Consider the following 20,758-nt stretch of genomic DNA (forward strand, 5'->3'; position numbering starts at 1 on the left):
GCAACAGGTCATTAATAGGAGCTGTGATTGGTTGCTATAGGCAACAAAGGGCATTGTTACTATAAGACGCTTATGTGTGAGATAATATTTCAGTGGAGAAAGGGATAGACAGAGGGACAGAGACAGAGAGAGACAGAGAGAGAGAGACAGACAGAGAAAGATAGACAGACAGAGACAGACAAAGAAAGACTCAGAGAGACAGACAAACAGAGAGAGACAGACAGAGAGAGGGAGACAGACATAGACAGAGAGACACAGTGAGAGACACACAGAGAGACAGAGAGAGATAGAGACAGCGAGAGACACAGAGAGATAGAGACAGTGACAGACTCAGACGGAGAGGGAGACAGACATAGATAGACAGATAGATATGGATAGAGAGAGATAAAAAGAGAGTCAGACGGAGAGGGGGACAGACAGAGAGACAGATAGATATGGATAGAGACAGACAGAAACAGAGAGAGACAGCTAGAGAGACAGGCAGACAGGGAGAGAACCAGACAGAGACAGAGAGAGACAGACAGAGAGAAAGACAGAGAGACGTATAGAGAGACGGACAGACATAGGCAGTGAGACAGACAGAGAGACAGACAAAAAGAGACAGACAGAGCGGGAGATTGGAAGAGAGACACTTAGTTACTATCCTGGACAACGCCGGGTACTACAGCTAGTGGTCAATGAAATGGTAAGCGGTTAGTAGTGGGATTTCCGCCTATGATTGGAATTGCTCTTCCGCTCGGCGGCTTTTCCTGTGGTTAGAGCTTTATGTGAGTCATTTGATCGCACGGTTGAAATCACTTGCACGTCCTAATAGGCCATAAAGCAGTGAGGCGGCATCTGATGGAGGAAGCGTTCGGCCCCTCCAGACTTCTTATGCAATGAGATCTTTACAGCAAACATTTGATGGACTCCGGAATGACTGAACGTTTGTCTTTTGTTATGTAAATAAAGATTAATCATTGTATAAAGAGATTCTCAGCAGCTTCATAAAATATTCCTTTCAGTTGTGAAACATTTTCAGTGGATATCGGTGACTGCGTATATATTTTATTTTACATTCACAGCCTACAAAAATGTTAGGTCTTCTTAAGGTGCTGGTGATTGCTCGCTTATACTGTACGCTGCAATACTGTGCTATTACAATAGCTAATGTAACAAAGGAAACCTATTGTCTTCCTCAGATCGCTTCACTGGGGGAAGCCGATGACAGTCCGTGCATATGTGGATCATCTTTCTGTATATCTAAACCCTGCTGTCAGCAGCATTTTAATGGTTAAAGGGAACCTGACATGTTGTTTTTTTTATATTAAATCGCTCCCAATGCAATGTGCATCACTAACATGATTTAAAGAAAAGAAATAATCCATGTATTTATCTTAGGACCTTAGGTATCCATGGTTACGACCACACAAATAGTCACAGTTAGTTGCTACTGTTCGTAACTATGGATACCTAAGGTCCTGCACATGAGGTAAGCAACATAGCGAATCAGAAGAACTACAAACGTGGTCAAAATTGTTGTTCCCCCTCGTTTAATGAAAGAAAAACCCACAATGGTCACAGAATTAACTTGAATCTGACAAAAGTAATATTAAATAAAAAGATATATGAAAATGAACAGATGAAAGTCAGACATTGCTGCTTTTCTGCTTCCACGGAATTTTTAAAAAATAAAACTCATGAAACAGTCCTGGACAGAAATGATGGTGCCCCTGAAAATAATGTGACAAAAGGGACATGCTAAATCAAGGTGTGTCCACTAATTAGCATCACAGGTGTCTACAATCTTGTAATCAGTCAGTGGGCCTGTATATAGGGCTACAGATACTCACTGTGCTGTTTGGTGACATGGTGTGTACCACACTCAACCAGAGGAAGAGATGGAAAGAGTTGTCTCAGGAGATTAGAAAGAAAATGATAGACAAGCACGTTAAAGGTAAAGGTTATAAGACCATCTCCGAGCAGCTTGATGTTCCTGTGACTACAGTTACACATATTATTAAAAAAATGTAAGATCCATGGGACTGTAGCCAACTTCCCTGGATGTGGACGCAGGAGGAAAATTGATGACAAATCAAAGAGACGGATAATACGAATGGTAACAAAAGAGCCCAGAAAAACTTCTAAAGAGATTAACAGTGAACTTTAAGCTCAAGGAACATCAGTGTCAGATCGCACCATCCATCATTGTTTGAGCCAAAGTGAACTTCATGGGAGACGACCAAGGAGGAAACCATTGTTGAAAAAAAAATCATAAAAAAGCCAGACTGGTATTTGGCACACTACATGTTCACAAGCCACAAAGCTTCTGGGAGAATGTCCTATGGATAGATGAGACAAAAATGGAACTTTTTGGCAAGGTACATCAGCTCTAGGTTCACAGATGGAAAAATGAAACATATCAAGAAAAGAACACTGTCCCTACTGTCAAACATGGAGGAGTCTCTGTTATGTTCATTGGACTATTCTGAAATGGCTTCTATGAGCCCTGACCTAAATCCTATTGAACATCTGTGGAAAGAGCTGAAACATGCTGTTTGGAAAAGACAACCTTCAAACACGAGACAACTGGAGCAGTTTGCACTTGAGGAGCAGCCAAAATACCTGTCGAGAGGAGCAGAAGTGTCACTGACAGTTACAGGAATCATTTAATTGCCGTGATTGCCTCAAAAGGTTGGGCAACCAAATATTAAGTTAAGGAGGAGGAGGAGGAAGTGGAGGAGGGGGAGGAGAAGGAGGGAGAGGAGGACAAGAAGGAGGAAGAGGAGGAGGACAAGAAGGAGGAAGAGGAGGAGGACAAGAAGGAGGAAGAGGAGGATGACGAGAAGGAGGAAGAGGAGGAGGACGAGAAGGAGGAAGAGGAGGAGGAGCAGGAGTTGTTTTTTTTTAAACTTCTGTGGAAGCAGAAAAGCACCAATATTTAATTCTCATTTGTTCATTTTCATAGATTTTATTTATTTATTATTACTTTTGTCAGATTCAAGTTATTTCTGTTTTCTGTGACCATTGTGGGGTTTTTCTTCTATTAAATGAGGGGTACCAACAAATTTGACCACGTGTGTGTACATAACTATACTACATTTATAATTGGAGGTATTTGCTAATATTATTGCTATTACACCAACTACATATTGGGATAGGATCTTGGAGATGGGAATATCCCTCTAATTCATCTTGTCATCCACACCCTGCAGGTTTCCAATGCCAAAGGAAGAAACTCAGACCCAGAGCAACACACAGTCACTGCCATGCTTCAATGTAGATATCACTGAGCCACTGCCATCCTTCATTGTAGGATTCACCAAGGAACTATCATGCTTCCCTGTAGAATTCACCAAGGACCCACCATGCTTCCCTGTAGGCATTACTGAGCCACCACTATGCTTCATTGCAGGCATCACCGAGCCACTGCTATGCTTCAATGTAGAAATCAATGAATCACTGCCATGCTTTCCTGTAAGCACCACTGAGCCACCACCATGCTTCATTTTAGGAATCATTGAGCCACCACCATGCTTCACTGCAGACATCATTGAGCCATCACCATGGTTCACTGTATTCATCTCTGAGCCACCACCATGCTTCATTGCATGCATCCTTGAGACACCGCCATGCTTCACTGAGACACTGCCATGCTTCACTGTATGCATCACTGAGACACCGCCATGCTTCACTGTATGCATCATTGAGTCACCCTCATGCTTCATTGCAGACATCATCAAGCCTTGGCCATGCTTCACCAAATCACCACCATGACTTACAGTAGGCAGGGTCTTATTTTTGGTATCTACTTCATTCTTCCTCATTCAGACAAACGTGGGAACGCCAAATGTTGCAAAATTGAAGCGCAGCATCGAGTTGTACCAAAACTTTGCAATTTTTCAAAACATTTTACGCCCTAAAACTGGCATAAAAGCTTTGATGACTCGAGCCCAATGTGTTTCTATCTTTTTGCATCCTTTTCCTGCTTGTGCAACGATCTCTTAACTTTTTGAATCATTCTCTAGACAAGGATATTAGTGACCTGGAGGGCATTGAAGAATGGGCTGAGTCCTTTTCGCAGGAATGCTGCCAAAACCTTGTGTCTGAGTCTGCATCACACTTGCAGCAGGTTATAACAGCCAGAGAGAGTCTAGTAAACGCTTGTTGTGAAGGGGTTGAATAATTCTGAGAATGACGTAGTCAGTAAAAGTGTTGAATTTGGAGAAATCATTTGTTAAATTGGTTGTTTTGAATAATTTACATTCTTCGTGTCTAACCGAATTTACAGTGGGGGATGAAAAATTTGCACTGGAGTTTCTCAAATCTAGTATTATATTCCGGAGAGGACGCTCAGCAGATCGCCGGAGAATTAGTAGATAACCCAGTTACATGCAGATCATCTGAATAGATATATCTATATATCCGGAGTATTGCCGGCTCCTTTATTGGAGCATTATGAGCTGATCTGTGCTCCTACCGCCGTCACCTCCTGTGACATTAATTGTATTGGGGAGAGACGCAGCGCAGTCATTAGCCGGATCAGCCCGGAGGTGAAGACCTGTAATGTTATCTCCACGACTCGCTCAGGAATCATCTGCAGCAAAATAAGGGGAAGAGAAAAGAAAACCTGCCAAATGGAAGCCTCTGAAAAAACAACATATGTATAAAAATGGCAAAATGAGAGCGTGAAACGCGTGGAACCACAAACCCCAGCAATTACCAGCAGAACAGCAAGACCAGAAGATCGGGCACATTTATTAAACTAGACGTAGTAGACAGTTTCATCCCAATTTATTAATGTATTTGCATTTTTTGTCTATTTTTTTTGTGTTTTTCATCTTTTTTTTTTATTATTATTATTATTATTATTATTATTTTGCATTTTTTTTTTTTTTTTTTTTTTTTTTTTTGGGTTTGTGGGTAAAGTTTTGGAGTTTCCAAATGTTTCAATTGATACACCAAATTATGATCATTATTATTATTATTTTTTTCTTTTGTTAAGTTTCAATATATTGTGCGCAAATGTATACCAGTCCTCCCTTCCTATTCTCCCCGGCGCAATTTTATGTATGTCTAAATCTTATTTTTTACAAATTTGACATGTTATCAGAAAATGTGACCTTTTTTGTGGTTAAAAAAAATAAGTAAAAAAAAAATATTAAAATTAAAGACCAAAATAAGAAGCATTTTTGATTTTTCATAAAAGAAAATATATTAATGAAACTTATTTGTCATTTATAAGAATATGGGGCATAAAATATTAACGAATGTCACAAAACAAAAACAAAAAAAACAAACAAAAAAACCCACAAATGATGAATTAGACCTTTTACCTGACGCCATTGATTCATGGATTGGTTGGCACTGATATTAGACTAATATTTTGCTTTAAGACACAGATCTCTTTCTTAAATAGTTAAAGGGGTATTCCCATCTCCAAGATCCTATCCCAATATGTAGAAGGTATAATAATAATAATAATAATATTAATAATAGCAAATACCTCCAATTAGACATGTGGTATAGTTCTTCTGATTCATTATGTCACTTACCTCATGTGCAGGGCATTGCAGGACCTTAGGTATCCATAGTTACGACCACGCATATAGTCACAGCCAGTTAGCTGCTAGTGGTCATAACCATGGATACCTAAGCTGCAATGCCCTGCACATGAGGTAAGAGACATGGCTAATCAGGAGAACTATACTACATCTCCAATAGGAGGTAATTGCTAATATTAGTATTATTACACCTACTACATAGTGGGATAGGATCTTGGAGATGGGAACACCCCTTAAAATACTGTCTAGTTTGGTGGAACGAGTATCTAAACATAATAAATATGTATCAAGACGTGCAGCAGACGTCTGCACTGTCTAAAAGTTGGATAGCATAATTCTCCATAATTAATGTGTAATACATAAAGAGTGGCCTGAAGGGGCGCAGTATGAATTATTTGGGGTGCCAAGACTTGTCACCTTATTTATAAAACACTGTGGAATATTCATCAATACTATTTAAAGGGGTTGTCAACTACTAGGTCAACCCCTTCTGATTCCATTTGTTTCCCCCCTGACCCTGTACTCACTTCTTGTTCTGGTGCTGTTCCAGCCCTGTTCGGCGCTGACGTGGCATTGTGACGTCATGCGAGCCTCGGGTTCTCTCCCCCCATATTTTAGCCAAATGAGTTGATCAACAGGAAGTGACGCCACTCATTTCCTGTTGATTGCTCATTTGGTCTGAAGACATAGCGAGAGAAGTCAGTGTGTGATTGGCTAAAAGATAGGACACAAAGGGGTACTTTGCACACTACAACATCGCAAGCCGATTGTTGTGATGCCGAGCGCGATAGTCCCCGCCCCCGTCGCAGCTGCGATATCTTGTGATAGCTGCCGAAGTGAACATTATCGCTACGGCAGCTTCACATGCACTTACCTGCCCTGCGACGTCGCTCTGGCCGGCGAACCGCCTCCTTCCTAAGGGGGCGGGTCGTGCGGCGTCACAGCGACGTCACACGGCAGGCGGCCAATAGAAGCGAAGGGACGGAGATGAGCAGGACTTAAACATCCCGCCCACCTGCTTCCTTCCTCATTGCAGGTGGGACGCAGGTAGGAGATGTTCCTCGCTCCTGCGGCTTCATACACAGCGATGTGTGCTGCCGCAGGAACGAGGAACAACATCGTAACATCGGTCCTACCGAAATTATGGAAATGACCGACGCTGCACTGATCATACGATTTCGACGCTTTTGCGCTCGTTAATCATAGTAAAAAGGATTCACATACTCCGATATCGACAGCAACGCCGGATGTGCGTAACTTTTGATTTGACCCCACCGACATCGCACCTGCAATGTCGTAGTGTGCAAAGTACCCCAACGAGTAGTCATAAATGGCATGTTCTCCAACTGGGCTAAAGTCAGCAGTGGGGACCGCAGGGATCTGTACTAGGACCGAATCTTTTTAACCTCTTTATTAATGTGGATGGGATTGAGAGCAAAGTGTTAGTCTTTGCTGATGACACCAAACTATGTAGGATATGAAAAACTGACCTTGACAGTACAATATTACATAATGATCTGGATAAGATGTCAGAATCGACAGATACTTGGCAAACGAGAGTTAATGTTGCTAAATGTAAACTTCTGTACAGTCTGCCCGTATCGGTTTCCGTCCTCTCAGCCTGAACCCAAACCTGTCCAGTCTGCCTGAACCCATGTGTGTTCTGCCAGCGTGTATTCCGTTCCAGCCATCCTGTTGGTGTCAGATGTCTAGTCTGCACCAGTACTTGTACCAACCCTGCCTTTGTTCCCAATCCAGAAATAAAGGGGTAAGCCCGGGCTCTCCTGCTAAGAAATGGGTTGTGCTTAAGGGAAGAAGACTATACTACGGTAAATCCCAAGCACTCATAAGACAAGAAGCAAAATTAATGCAATCGTGTTTTATTGACAGACTATCTGCAAAAAGGGAAAACAAAACGCCTCAACCAGACATGGAGCAAAGCCGACGTTTCGGCCAAGTTTGGCCTTTCTCAAGGTTTTGTGTATCATATACTGGTGAATAAGACGAATTGGACATCTAAATCTCAGAGGAGGAGTCGATTTTCATAGGTACTTTGCAATACCAAAGGAGGCACGGAGGATAGGTATAGGGAAAGATGAAATGCCTTGGCAAAAGGAGGAATGGGGACAGGGTCCCAGGGGTCAATAGTGGCGGCACGGGAAGGCAGGAAAGTACCTATGAAAATTGACGCCTCCTCTGAGATTTAGACGCCCAATTCGTCTTATTCACCAGTATATGATACTCAAAACCTTAAGAAAAGCCAATCTTGGCCGAAACGTCGACTTTGCTCTATGTCTGGTTGAGGCATTTTGTTTTCCATTTTTGCAGATAGTCTGTCAATAAAACACGGTTGCATTAATTTTGATTTTTGTTCCCAATCCAGTCCTGCCTGTTGCCCTGACCCTGTGACCTTGACTTCTGGGGTCAGCTGCTGCAGTCTGGTGACTGCCCTCGGAGTAGCACCTGGCGTCTAAGGCAGGCAAGTCCAACCTCCCCATCAGAGGCTCTGGTGAATACCTGGTAGGCACTTAACCGGGCTTACATTAGAGGGATGTGGCTAAGGGCACAGTGAGTCTACACCCAGGTACGTGATAATCTAGAGCATGGGTGTTATTATTGAGTTTGACCTTTTTTTGAGGCTATAACACCCTCTTCTCCTCTGGTGAAACTTTCCATGAAATTTGGCATTCCATTCCATTTCAAAGGTAATCGATGGTGTTGAGGTCGAGAGGCCGGTCATGTTCTTCCATCAAACTCCCTCTGTGTGGACCTTATGGGCACAGTCATGGGGAACAGAAAAGAGTCTTCCCCAAATTATTCTCACAAAAATAATGGTCCACAATGTCTTGTCCTGAAATATAGCCTTCACCTTTTATCTAGAAGTAAGGGGTCGCAACAATCTAAAAAACAGTCTGTACAATTTTTTATCCTCCACCAAGATTTACAGTAGATGCTAATGACTTAGCGAGACGTGAGTCATCACTAAAGAGAGGACGTCCCCGGGGATGACTCCTAGGTGGCGGTAGGTGGTATGTTGCTATAAGCACAATTTGTGAAGATACAAAAACATTATTATTATTAGCTGTGGGAATTCTGAATGGAAACCACAAACAGAGGTATAAAAAAAAAGAAAAATAGAGAGATCAATATGAGAAACATACATAGATAAATATTATATTGATAAATATCGTAAATTATACCGTATATATATCAGACATATAGATTAATATATGAGTGTTACATAGATAAATAGATGAATTGACACATATCAGATAGAACAAGAAATAGACACAGATTCAAACTTCGGAATAAACTCTCTTCCATTCGTTTTTTGGTTAATTAGGATTCCGGAGTATGAAGTCACACTGTGTGTCTAATCCAGGCTGCCCGGTAACAATGGGAACATAAAGTTCCCTCACTAATGAGGCCGGACCCCCACTTCCCTGAATATATACCATTATAAAAATGCCGCCCACGATCCGCAGAGACGCGTAACATTTCCACACAGCTAATTGCATAAGGCACAGCTGGGAACACAGTCTGATTAATGAGACTCTATAACTACAGCAACGAGAACTACCGCCAGCAGCGGAGAGAAGGGAGGACAAGGTACCGGAGAGCTGGAACCTGCACCGGAGGGATAGGGTTAAAGGGGTTGGATGACGGGAACGAGATAGGACAGGGTTCTCGAAAAGGAACTGGTAAAAAAAAAATCTGTGAAAAAAAGGGCAAAGATTAAGTATCATATTCTTTTTTGGAGGGGGGCAAGCACGTATCAACATTGGCTTTAAGTGAGAAAAATTTTGGACATGATGATGACGAATGCTGATAGACTTTATAAACAGTAGGATCTCTGGCAATAATCATTTTTGTCTTGTTTAAAAGGACTGACCAATTAAGATAACTTATTTTTATGTATGCAACTATTCAGCACCATGGAAAGCAAGTAAAAAAAAAAGCATCTCTCATTCTGGAGGACCCGTCTTATCAGTCTCTTGCTCTGCAGGACACCTCCTGTCCATCTCTCAGAAGGACTCGTGCTGTCCACCTCTCGCTCTGGAGGACCAGTCTTGTCCGTCTCTTGTTGTGGAGGACCAGTACAGTTTATCTCTCACTCTGGAGGACCCTCCCAGTCCTTCTATCACTTTGAAGGACCAGTCCTGTCCATCTCTCATCCTAGAGGACCCATCCAGTCCGTCTCTTGCTCTTGAGGACCTGTCCAGTTTGTGTCTCGCTCTGAAGGACCAGTCCTGTTCGTCTCTTGTTCTGGAGGATCTGACCTAGCTTTCGCTCTGGTGGTCCTATACTGACCACTTCTTATGTTGGAAGACCCATCTTGTCAGTCTCTTGCTCTGCAGGACCTGATTTGTCCATCTCTCCCTGTGCAGGACCCGTCCTATTTACCTTTTGCTCTGGAGGACCAGTCCTTACCATCTCGTGTTCTGGAGGACCCATCTTGTCCATCCCTCATTCTGGAGAACCCGTCCAGTCCATCTCTTCCTCTGGGGGATCCTTCCAGTCCATTTCTCACTCTGAAGGACCAGTCCTGCCCACTCCTTTCTTTGGAGGGCCCATCATGTCAGAATCTTGTACTGCGGGACCTGTCCTGTCTATCTCTTACTCTGAATAAAGGACCTGTCTTGTCCACCTCTTGCTCCAGAGGACCAGTCTTGTCCCCTGTTTGTTCTGCCGGACCCATCCTGTCCGTCTCTCTCATTCTGGAACTCCTACCCATCTCTCGCTCTGAAGGACTCATATTGTCCACCTCTTGCTCTGGAGTACCAGCCCTGTCAGCTTTTTGTTCTTGAGGAACCATCCTGTCTGTCTCTCACTCTAGAGGACTAGTCATGTACATCTCTCACTCTGGAGGACCAGTCTTGTCTATCTCTCGCTCTGGTGGACACGTCCTGTCCATCTCTCACTCTGGAGGACCCGTGCTGTTCATCTCTCAATCTAAAGAACCAGTCATGTCTGTCTATTACTCTAGAGGACCTGCACTGTCCTGCATTACATGGACCACATCAGTTATAGGTTGCCCAATCAAAACGTTTTTAGGAATACCCTTTAAAACTACGGTAATTAAAGGGAATCTGATAGTAGATTTATGCTGCGTGAATCACGGGCTGCATGAATCAGAGTCTGGCAGCATTATGGCAGTCTTATATGTTTCACTTGGAGCGAAGAAGAGATACTCTGAAAAGCCAGAGACTATATGTCTTAGATGACTAGTCCAAGGCCGGTCCTTGGTGTCTTCTCTTGACCAGATCTCTCCCTCGTTGTGAATAAGGAGAAATCTGTCCGTGTGGGGGATTGGTACAAGGAGATGCCATTAGAGACCGGCCTTTACGAGTAGTCATCCGAGAACAGTCCTCAACTAGCTTTTCAAGGTATATTTTCTCTGAAATGCCACATGAAATGGTTCGGGCAGCATGATTTCACTGTCAGCTTCCTTTGAAAGAGCGGGAGTTGCACAGATTTTTTTTTTAACAGATATATAAAAAGAAAAAAAATATTTGAACAGTCATATATATAAAAAATAGACGCTGAATATAAACAATTCTTCTCATTCTCTCTTTCCATTAGAGGCTCGAGTCACAATCCATCCTCACGTTTGCTCTGTATGCACCAGAAATGTAATGTAAGATCTCTGGCCTTTTCCAGAGGAAAATGGAAATGAGCATTTCTCTGAGTTCACGCTCTGCCAGGAACAGGATGGATAGTGTCCAAGTCACCGTGCTCTGCAGAAATGATGAATTATATCTGTATAAATTATATATATCGTCCGGAGGGAATGTGCGGACTCTCTGATAAGACACCGCCTGGTCCCTATGCGGCACTCTTATTCTTACATTTCTGGATTTATACCTTTATGTATCGATTCTACAGAAAACAAACAAAAATATCAATACAGGATGTTCATTAGAAAAAAAAGGAGATTTTTCCCTCTAACAAGTCCCTGGGTCCTTCCTAACTAGCAGAGCCGGGGGTTCAGAGGTCGAGAGTCTTAATCATGGTGACCTCTAGTCCCCGTCTTTAGGATGACGCATGAGAGCTTTGCTCGGCTTCTTCTTGATCCCTGGCTTCGATACAAGGAACTCAAGAACTGGTGGGATCTTTCTTGGGATTAAAAGACATTCTGTGAAAGAATTACAAAACATGGTATAAACTACTACTGGTCAAAGGGGTTAGATAGCAATGAAAATATGTGGTAGTAAACCCAATTATTAAAAAATTATTTTTATTTCTTTATAACAACCATATAAAATTGATTAAAATAAACAAGAAGTCCATTATAGGTTGGCTATACCTCAGCAATTATAATATGATAGTTATGTAAATATGCCAGTACAATTTACAAGGTTAATCACAAGATAAGGGGACATATAGGGGGACAAAATATAATTGACCCCTACAAAAATTCCTAAGCGTAATATTATCAGTGTAAACACATACATCCCCTGATGAAGAGGTGAAACGCGCGTTGGGACGACTTGGGAAGCTTTACACCACTGCAATTTACGGGTCAGTATTGGTTCATGACTATATATTTGAATAGGTGGACATTTAGGGAGTAATTGACGGAATACTTAACAATAGGTGTTTACGCTGATAATATTACACTTATTTGACCGCTACAAAAATTCCTAAGTGTAATATTATCATTGTAAACACCTATTGTTAAGTATTCAGTCAGTTACTTCCTAAATGTCCACCTATTCAAATAAATAGTCATGAACCAGTACTGACCCGTAAATCGCAGTGGTGTAAAGCCCCCCTAAGTCATCCCAACGCACGTTTCACCTCTTCATCAAGGAACGTATGTGTTTACACTGATAATATTACACTTAGGAATTTTTGTAGGGGTCAATTATATTTTGTCCCCCTATATGTCCCCTTATCTGGTGATAATTAACCTTGTAAATTGTACTGGCATATTTACATAACTATCATATTATAATTGCTGAGGTATAGCCAACCCATAATGGACTTCTTGTTTATTTTAATTAATTTTATATGGTTGTTATAAATAAATAAAAATATTTTTTTAATAATTGGGTTTAGTACCACATTTTTTGCTGCTATATAATGTTTATTGGTTGGTCCCCTATATAACTATTAGTTCTTTGTTAGTAGTGACCAATCATAGATGGTCAAAGGGGTTGTCAGAACTCGAAAACTCATTTTCAGATGCCCCATTTGAGACCTGTACTCATACACAGCCGGACAGAAATTGGGTTTATAAAAATTGACTGATCCTTATGTTTTCTTATGCCCTGGTGTAAAAAAGTACTTCTATTTTTAACCATCACGTATGGATTATGTACAAGTGAGGTCAACAAGAAAAGTCTTTATTTTAGCCAAAAATGTGCACAATATTCTAGATATAAATTTATTGAACATTCATTCTGCAACTTTTTTGGAAATTAATTTTTGCGTCTATCCTTTTCTCTCTTATAGAAGGCTGAGGATCTTCTCTGTGACACATCCATAAGTTGACCCCATCATGGTCATGCTCCATCTACCTTGGTATCATAGTTCCATCTCTTGATATCCTGATGAAATATTTCTCCTTGCTCTTCGCTAACAGCACCAAGGTTTTGAAGAAAGTATTCCAAATGGCAATGGAAAAAAATATACCTTCAATTCATCAAACCACCCAAGACTTTGAAACGTTTCAGCATGTTCTCCACGATGGACTGAAATTTTGGATCTTTGTTGTTACCAAGAAATGTCTTTACAACTTCCTCAAAAGAATCCCCAGCCGTTTTCTCAACAGCTTTCATTTTTGTTTTGAACATCTCATCCTTCATGAGTTTCTGAATATCCAGACCCACAAAAACGTCTTCCTTCAGTTTTGCTTTGGAAACTCCCTCAAACCTGGTACACAGGTACTTAAAAGTCTATTCTTCTTTCAGTAGAGCTTTCACAGACTACTTCATGTCACGCTGTACAAAGGGCTAGTAAGACGTAGTACAGCGTATTCCCCACTAGGTGACAGCAGAGTAGTGAAGGAGAGACAAAGTCGCCTGAAGTATAGCAGAGTAACTTCAGCAGGCAGTTAACAGGTGAACCACCAGGGGGCAATAGAGTAGTCAAACAGTCAGGGTCTAGCCAGGAAAGTCAAGTCACTGCAAGGGGAGTATCGAAATTAAGTCAGAAAACAGAACCGAGTCGGAATCCGGGAGATCAGGTATGCAGAGGGAAATATACACAACAGACAGAGGCAGGAAGTCAGGGACTGGGACAGGCAGATGAACGGGGAAGGGTACAAGTCAGGACACAGTAGCAGGGAGGCAGGACAGATCGGTAACACTCACCAGAGCCAGTATTCAAGCTGCAAGGCAGAAATATCACTGGAACTGAACCATAGGTAGAGAGGCAAGATATAGCGTCTTGGGATCCAGAACAAGGCAAGGGAATTTAACCCCTGACATGACCAGGCCAGAGCTGGGTGTAACCACAGCAGGGAAAAGCCGGCCTGGATCATTACACTTCATCAGTCCAAGCTTAATATGGAGTGGGGGCAGAAGAACTTTAGTGGGATCAACTAATTTTTCCGCAACTATGTTCTTGAGTACACCTTGCAAAGATCTTCTCGTTGCCCAACTTTTTTGGCTCCAATGATGAGTCCTATCCTGGCATGAGTACTTTGTGTATCCTCCTCGCTGCCCAAGGAGCAAAGAGAGAACTTTCAGATCACCACTAGAGATGAGCAGACCTGTGAAAGTTGAGGTTGAAAACTGGACTTGACCCGAACATGACCCCAGGCACTGAACCCTATACATGTCAATGGGTACCCAAACTTCTGTGCTGAAAAATGGCTGTAAAATGGTCATAGTTAGGGCTATGGGCCTGCAAAAGGAAGAAAAATGTGGTTAAGAGCAGGACAATTATACTTACCATGTTTACCCAAAGATAACACAGCAGTCGGACTCTTTTCTGGGCCAGCTCATTAAACTAGATGAATATTCTCTGCTTTCTCCGCCCACCCTCTGTGCTAGCATCTGTGATTGGTTGCAGTCAGAATGCTATACACGCCCTCTGCCCTCTGTGATTGGTTGCAGACCAGTTTGCTATATTGTAGTGTAAAAAGAAAAATAAATAATTAAAAAAAAATGGTGTGGGCTCCCTCAGGTAAAACAGACAACTACGGGCTGCAACCCCCAGCGATTTGCTTAGCTGGTTATCAAAAATAGCTGTGTTAGCCGTCAACTGTGACCCTAGTGGAACTCAATGCCAGACTACCGGACTGTTGGATTGTGTGACACAGCAGCAGAGCAGTCCAGCAGTCTGGCAGTGAGTTCACCTGCAGTCAAAGTTGGTACCGTGAGAACTGCAGCTGTGACCGCAGGTGATCTCGCTGCTAGATATGGATAAGGGATAACTTTCAAACTTTACAATATCCCTTTTAAATTGGAATTTAAATCTCCATTATATTGGAATTAAACACTTGCTGCTGGATTCCATAAAAAAAATGATAGCTAATTCAGGGAGTTCCCAGACATTGGGATCCCCATCTAAAAAAGGGATTATAAAAAGTAGACAATCTTTTTAAAAGGGGTTTTCACATTATTAGTTACAGTTTTTGTTTTATTGCTAAAAATAAGTTTTGCAATGTTGTACACTTTGGTTTTGACAGGCTCTTTGTTTCCCTGCACATTCAACCTAAAGGCCGCTTTACACGCTACAACATCGCTCAAGCGATCTCGTTGGGGTCACGGAATTGGTGACGCAAATCCGGCCGCATTAGCGATGCCGTTGCATGTGACACCTATGAGCGATTTTGCATCGTCGCAAAAAGTTCAAAATCACTCATCGGTGACATGGGGGTCCATTCTCAATTATCGTTGCTGCAGCGTGTACGATGTAGCTCATCGTTCCTGTGGCAGCACACATCGCTCCGTGTGACACCGCAGGAACGAGGAACTTCTCCTTACCTGCTGCCGCCCGCAATGAGGAAGGAAGGAGGTCGTCCCACTCATCTCCGCCCCTCTGCTTCTATTGGGCGCCCGCTTAGTGACGTCGCTGTGACGACGCACACACCGCGCCCTTAGAAAGGAGGCGGATCGCCGGTCACAGTGACATCACTAGGCAGGTAAGTAGTGTGACGAGTCCGTACGATGTTGTGCGATGTTGTGCGCCACGGGCAGCGATTAGCCCGTGTCGCACAACCGATGGGGGCGGGTGCCCACGCTAGCGATAACAGTAACGATATCGCAGCATGTAAAGCGGCCTTTAATGTGGTCTGTGGTCATCAATCAGGTAAAAGGAGCTCAGACAAAGACATATAAAAGAGTTCTGAACCTTCTAGTAAGAATGAGCTCACTGACAGATTCTCAGTTACCTCATTCTGCAGCCAGCAATTAAGGCTGCTTTACACCAGACAACCTATCGTGCGATAGATCGTCGGGGTCATGGTTTTTGTGACGCACATCCGGTTCCATAATATCGGTCCTGAAATCTAAAAAAAAATATAAAGTTGTATAAGTTAAAAAATTAAAAAAAATATAAATATATACATTTTATATTTATATATATATATATATATATATATATATATATATATATTGTGAGGCAGTGACAGGGGTAATATTTGAAGACCGCTATGTGTCCCCCAGAATGTGTCTGGAAACCCTCTGAGTTTGCTATAGCTATTACTGGGAGTATAGCACAAAGGGTAACAGGGAGACAGATCCCTCCTCCCAGTCCAGGTTTTGTAGCAATCCTCATGTCCGGCATTTTCATTTAAACTCATGCAGAGCACAGCAGGGTGTGTCTCAGTTGAGAGCCAGGCTTGGTGAAGCTAACACATGCCGTGTGAGCTGGGCTGGCTCTGTGTGGAGTGAACACAGGCCAAGAGTGTCAGCCTAGGAGAACCTTACACAGATCCCTGCGGTTAACAGGGTCCTAAGGTAACAAGACTTTTGTTGATGCAAAGCATTTGTCTATATGCACCGGCTGTGATCCGGAAGAGACTTTGACTGTGGGAAATTGGATCTATTTATGCTGCAACAATAAATAGACTGTTGGTGTGAACACGCTGCTGCCTCACTGCCTCACGTTTTTGCCCAAACAACGCTGCTACCTCACATTATGGTGGAGAATGCGGGCATGGCAGCCTGGTTGCTAAGGGCAATGGCCTAAGAGGTACTTACCCGGAAGGAAAAAAAAAAAAATTTTTTTCTACTGACTGTTTGCGGTGGATCGGCGGGTCCACGAAGCCTGCAGGCGTTGCAGCCTGGTTGCTAGGGGCAACAACCCAGTTTTCACATGTTTATGATCAAGCCTGCAAAGTTACAGTTTACCTCAGCAGCCACTATGGAGGATCTTGTAAAGCAGCTGGCCCAGGCTAATGCTCAGCAGCAACAAACCAATGTCCAGCTCCAGCGGGCGTTCATTCAGCAACAGGAGACAAACAGCTTGTTGGCTAAGCAGCTTTCTGCTCTGCGAGAAGCGCTCCCAGCGGTAACTCCAGGTCACACAGTCCTTCCTGCGGCCTGGGACAGAGTAAGGGCAGCACTTACGAGGATGAGTGCAGAGGATGACCCAGAAGCCTTTCTCTCCGTGTTTGAGAGGACCGCTGAGTGAGAGAAATTGTCTATCGACCGTTGGACTGATGTCGTGGCCCCGTTCTTGGTAGGTGAACCCCAAAAAGCCTACCTGGATCTCAGCACGGAGGATGCCAAGGACTATGGCACACTGAAAGGTGAGATCCTTGCACGAATGGGGGTTAACACTTATCTCCGGGCCCAACGAGTGAATCAGTGGTCCTTTGAGGAGGGAAAACCTGCACGCTCACAGGCCCATGTCTTACTGGACCTTGTAAAAAAAATGGCTGCAGCCGGAGACCTTGAACCCCGGACAGATGATTGAGCGGGTGGTGATTGAACGGTTTGTGCGGACTTTGCCAGCCCCCATTCAACGGTGGGTGGGACAGGGGGACCCCAGTACCCTAGACCAGCTAGTGAATTTGGTGGAACGCTACACAGCTACCCAGGAGTTGGTCCGGGACTCTGCTTCACGGCGGGCACTCCGTAGGGATACGCCCCCTTCACAGTTGGTAAAAGACTCCCGTCCCTCCTCTGGTGCTGCCCCGTCTTCAGCCCTGGCAGAGAGTAAACCCCAGACTAAGGTCAGCAGGAGTCCCGGTTTCCCAAAGTCAGACACCCGAAACAGGGACACCTCTGCTATTATGTGTTGGCGGTGCCATCAGCTCGGGCATGTGATGGCACAGTGCCCACTCACATCAGAACCCATGGACTGCCGGTACGCTCGCCGGGTATCAATGTCTGCCCATACTGTTTGTACCGTAAGCACTGTTACTATGGGGGAGGAGCCCCATCTCTGCAAAGTACGTGCTAAAGGCTATGTTGAAAAAGGTGGTCTCCAAAGAGGGGAAAGATTGGGACATGTTATTGCCCCATTTAATGTTCGCTATCCGCGAGGTCCCACAATCTTCCACCGGGTTCTCGCCATTTGAGTTACTGTATGGCAGACATCCGCGGGGACTGCTGGATATAGTTAAGGAAACTTGGGAACAGGAGCCCACCCCTCACAAAAGCACAGTGGAATACGTTATGGATATGCAGGATCGTATCACGGCAATAATGCCCATTGTTAAAGAGCATTTGCTGGATGCTCAGGCAGCCCAAAGTACTCAGTATAATAGAAAGGCCTCCGTCAGGTCTTTTAAACCGGGAGATCGTGTCTTAGTCCTAATACCTACTGCAGAAAGTAAGTTCTTAGCCAAATGGCAAGGTCCCTATGAGATCCGGGAGAAAGTGGGGGAAGTAAACTATAAAGTGTATCAGCCAGGTAGAAGAAAACCAGAGCAAATCTACCATGTAAACCTGCTGAAGGCGTGGAAAGACAGGGAATGTATGGTGGCTGACGTAACGTTGGACCTAACCTTTTCAGGTGCCTTGACAACAACAAAGGAGGAGTCCCCTGATGATGAATTGGGAGTAAGGATAGGGGATTCTCTCTCAAAACAGCAGAGACGGGAGTCTCGTAGATTAGTGCAGCGGAATACGGATGTGTTCTCAAGCCTACCAGGCCGAACAACCGTAATCCACCATGATATTGTCACCGAGCCTCAAGTAAGGGTACGCCTGAGGCCATACCGGGTACCAGAGGCTCGTAGGCAAGCCATTGCGGAGGAGGTAAAAAAGATGCTCCAACTAGGGGTTATTGAAAAATCCACGAGCGAATGGGCCAGTCCCATTGTGCTGATCCCGAAACCAGACGGTTCTTTAAGATTCTGTAATGACTTCCGAAAGTTAAATGAGGTATCGAAGTTTGATATGTATCCCATGCCCAGGGTCGACGAGCTGATAGAGAGACTGGGACGGGCCCAGTACTTCACGACTCTCGATCTCACTAAAGGTTACTGGCAGGTGCCGCTGACAGAGGCGGCAAAAGAAAAGACCGCTTTTGTCACGCCAGGGGGGCTCTATCACTATGTCGTCTTGCCATTTGGTTTACATGGGGCTCCGGCCACGTTTCAGAGATTAATGGACATAGTGTTAGAACCCCATCAACCATATGCCTCCGCATATTTGGATGACATCATCATCTATAGCAGTGACTGGAGCACCCACTTATCTCAGGTACAAGCGGTAGTGGATTCGCTCAGAGCGGCTGGTCTGACGGCGAATCCAAGCAAATGTGCTATGGGTCTCAAAGAAGCCCGTTACTTGAGGTATGTGATAGGCCAAGGGGTTATCAAGCCACAAGTAAACAAAATCGAAGCCATTCAAAACTGGCCTCGTCCCCTTACCACAAAACAGGTAAGAGCCTTTCTGGGTATAATGGGGTATTACCGACGATTCATACCCAATTTTGCTGGATGGTCGGCGCCTTTGTCCGATCTTTTAAAAGGGAAGAAGTCGGTCATGGTCCACTGGAATACACAAGCAGAGGAAGCCTTTCAGGTGCTAAAGGTAGTCCTATGTGGTCAGCCTGTCCTTGTCAACCCTGACTTTCAAAAGGAGTTTATAGTACAGGCAGATGCCTCTGAGGTGGGTCTGGGTGCAGTTCTGTCCCAGGAGGTAGATGGAGAGGAGCACCCGGTCACCTATTTGAGTAGAAAACTCACCCCGGCAGAGAAGAACTATAGCATAGTGGAGAAGGAGTGCCTGGCCATAAAATGGGCTCTGGAATCCCTCCGCTACTACCTGCTGGGGCGACACTTTCGCCTGGTGACAGACCACTCCCCTTTGGTCTGGATGAGGAATGCTAAGGAGAGAAATGCTAGAGTCACCAGGTGGTTTCTCTCCTTGCAGAACTTTCACTTTTCTGTGGAACACCGGGCTGGTAGGTTGCAGGGCAATGCGGATGCCCTGTCCAGAGGTCCCTGTATGTTGGCAAAAGTTCAACCCCGCCCGTTTGAACTGAGGGGGGGGATATGTGAGGCAGTGACAGGGGTAATATTTGAAGACCGCTATGTGTCCCCCAGAATGTGTCTGGAAACCCTCTGAGGTTGCTATAGCTATTACTGGGAGTATAGCACAAAGGGTAACAGGGAGACAGATCCCTCCTCCCAGTCCAGGTTTTGTAGCAATCCTCATGTCCGGCATTTTCATTTAAACTCATGCAGAGCACAGCAGGGTGTGTCTCAGTTGAGAGCCAGGCTTGGTGAAGCTAACACATGCCGTGTGAGCTGGGATGGCTCTGTGTGGAGTGAACACAGGCCAAGAATGTGAGCCTAGGAGAACCTTACACAGATCCCTGCGGTTATCGGGATCCTAAGGTAACAAGACTTTTTGATGCAAAGAATTTGTCTATATGCACCGGCTGTGATCCGGAAGAGACTTTGACTGTGGGAAATTGGATCTATTTATACTGCAACAATAAATAGACTGTTGGTGTGAACACGCTGCTGCCTCACTGCCTCACGTTTTTGCCCAAACAACGCTGCTACCTCACAATATATATATATATATATACATACATACACATTTTATATATATATATATATATATATCTCCCAAAGATGGACAATCCCTTTAAGTATTGCAACATACATAGTCCTGCTATAGGCAATCCCTTTCCAAATTCCGTCCTCTGTTAGGTACACTAGAGGGATAGATCAGCCTCGGATCTTTGCTTTTATAAAACCTCAGATATTCATGGATGGATTTTTGGGGGACGGTTTCTTTGCCCTTTGACCCCTTAGAACCAACAAGATGATTTAGCAGAAAAAATGCTGCATT

At 43.9% G+C, this 20,758-nt stretch overlaps 1 long non-coding RNA gene across 1 annotated transcript in view; it reads left to right on the forward strand.

Annotated features, from left to right (window-relative positions):
• LOC142250395 (uncharacterized) overlaps nt 1-14,622 on the forward strand; it is a 51,106-nt gene extending 36,484 nt beyond the window's left edge. Inside the window, exon 4 of the long non-coding RNA XR_012725185.1 lies at nt 13,002-14,622. This is a non-coding gene — a long non-coding RNA (uncharacterized LOC142250395). The remainder of the gene's footprint in view (nt 1-13,001) is intronic.
• The last annotated feature ends 6,136 nt before the right edge of the window (nt 14,623-20,758 follow it).

This window comes from Anomaloglossus baeobatrachus, chromosome 9 (genome assembly GCF_048569485.1).
Source record: "Anomaloglossus baeobatrachus isolate aAnoBae1 chromosome 9, aAnoBae1.hap1, whole genome shotgun sequence".
NCBI classification, from domain to species: Eukaryota; Metazoa; Chordata; class Amphibia; order Anura; family Aromobatidae; genus Anomaloglossus; species Anomaloglossus baeobatrachus.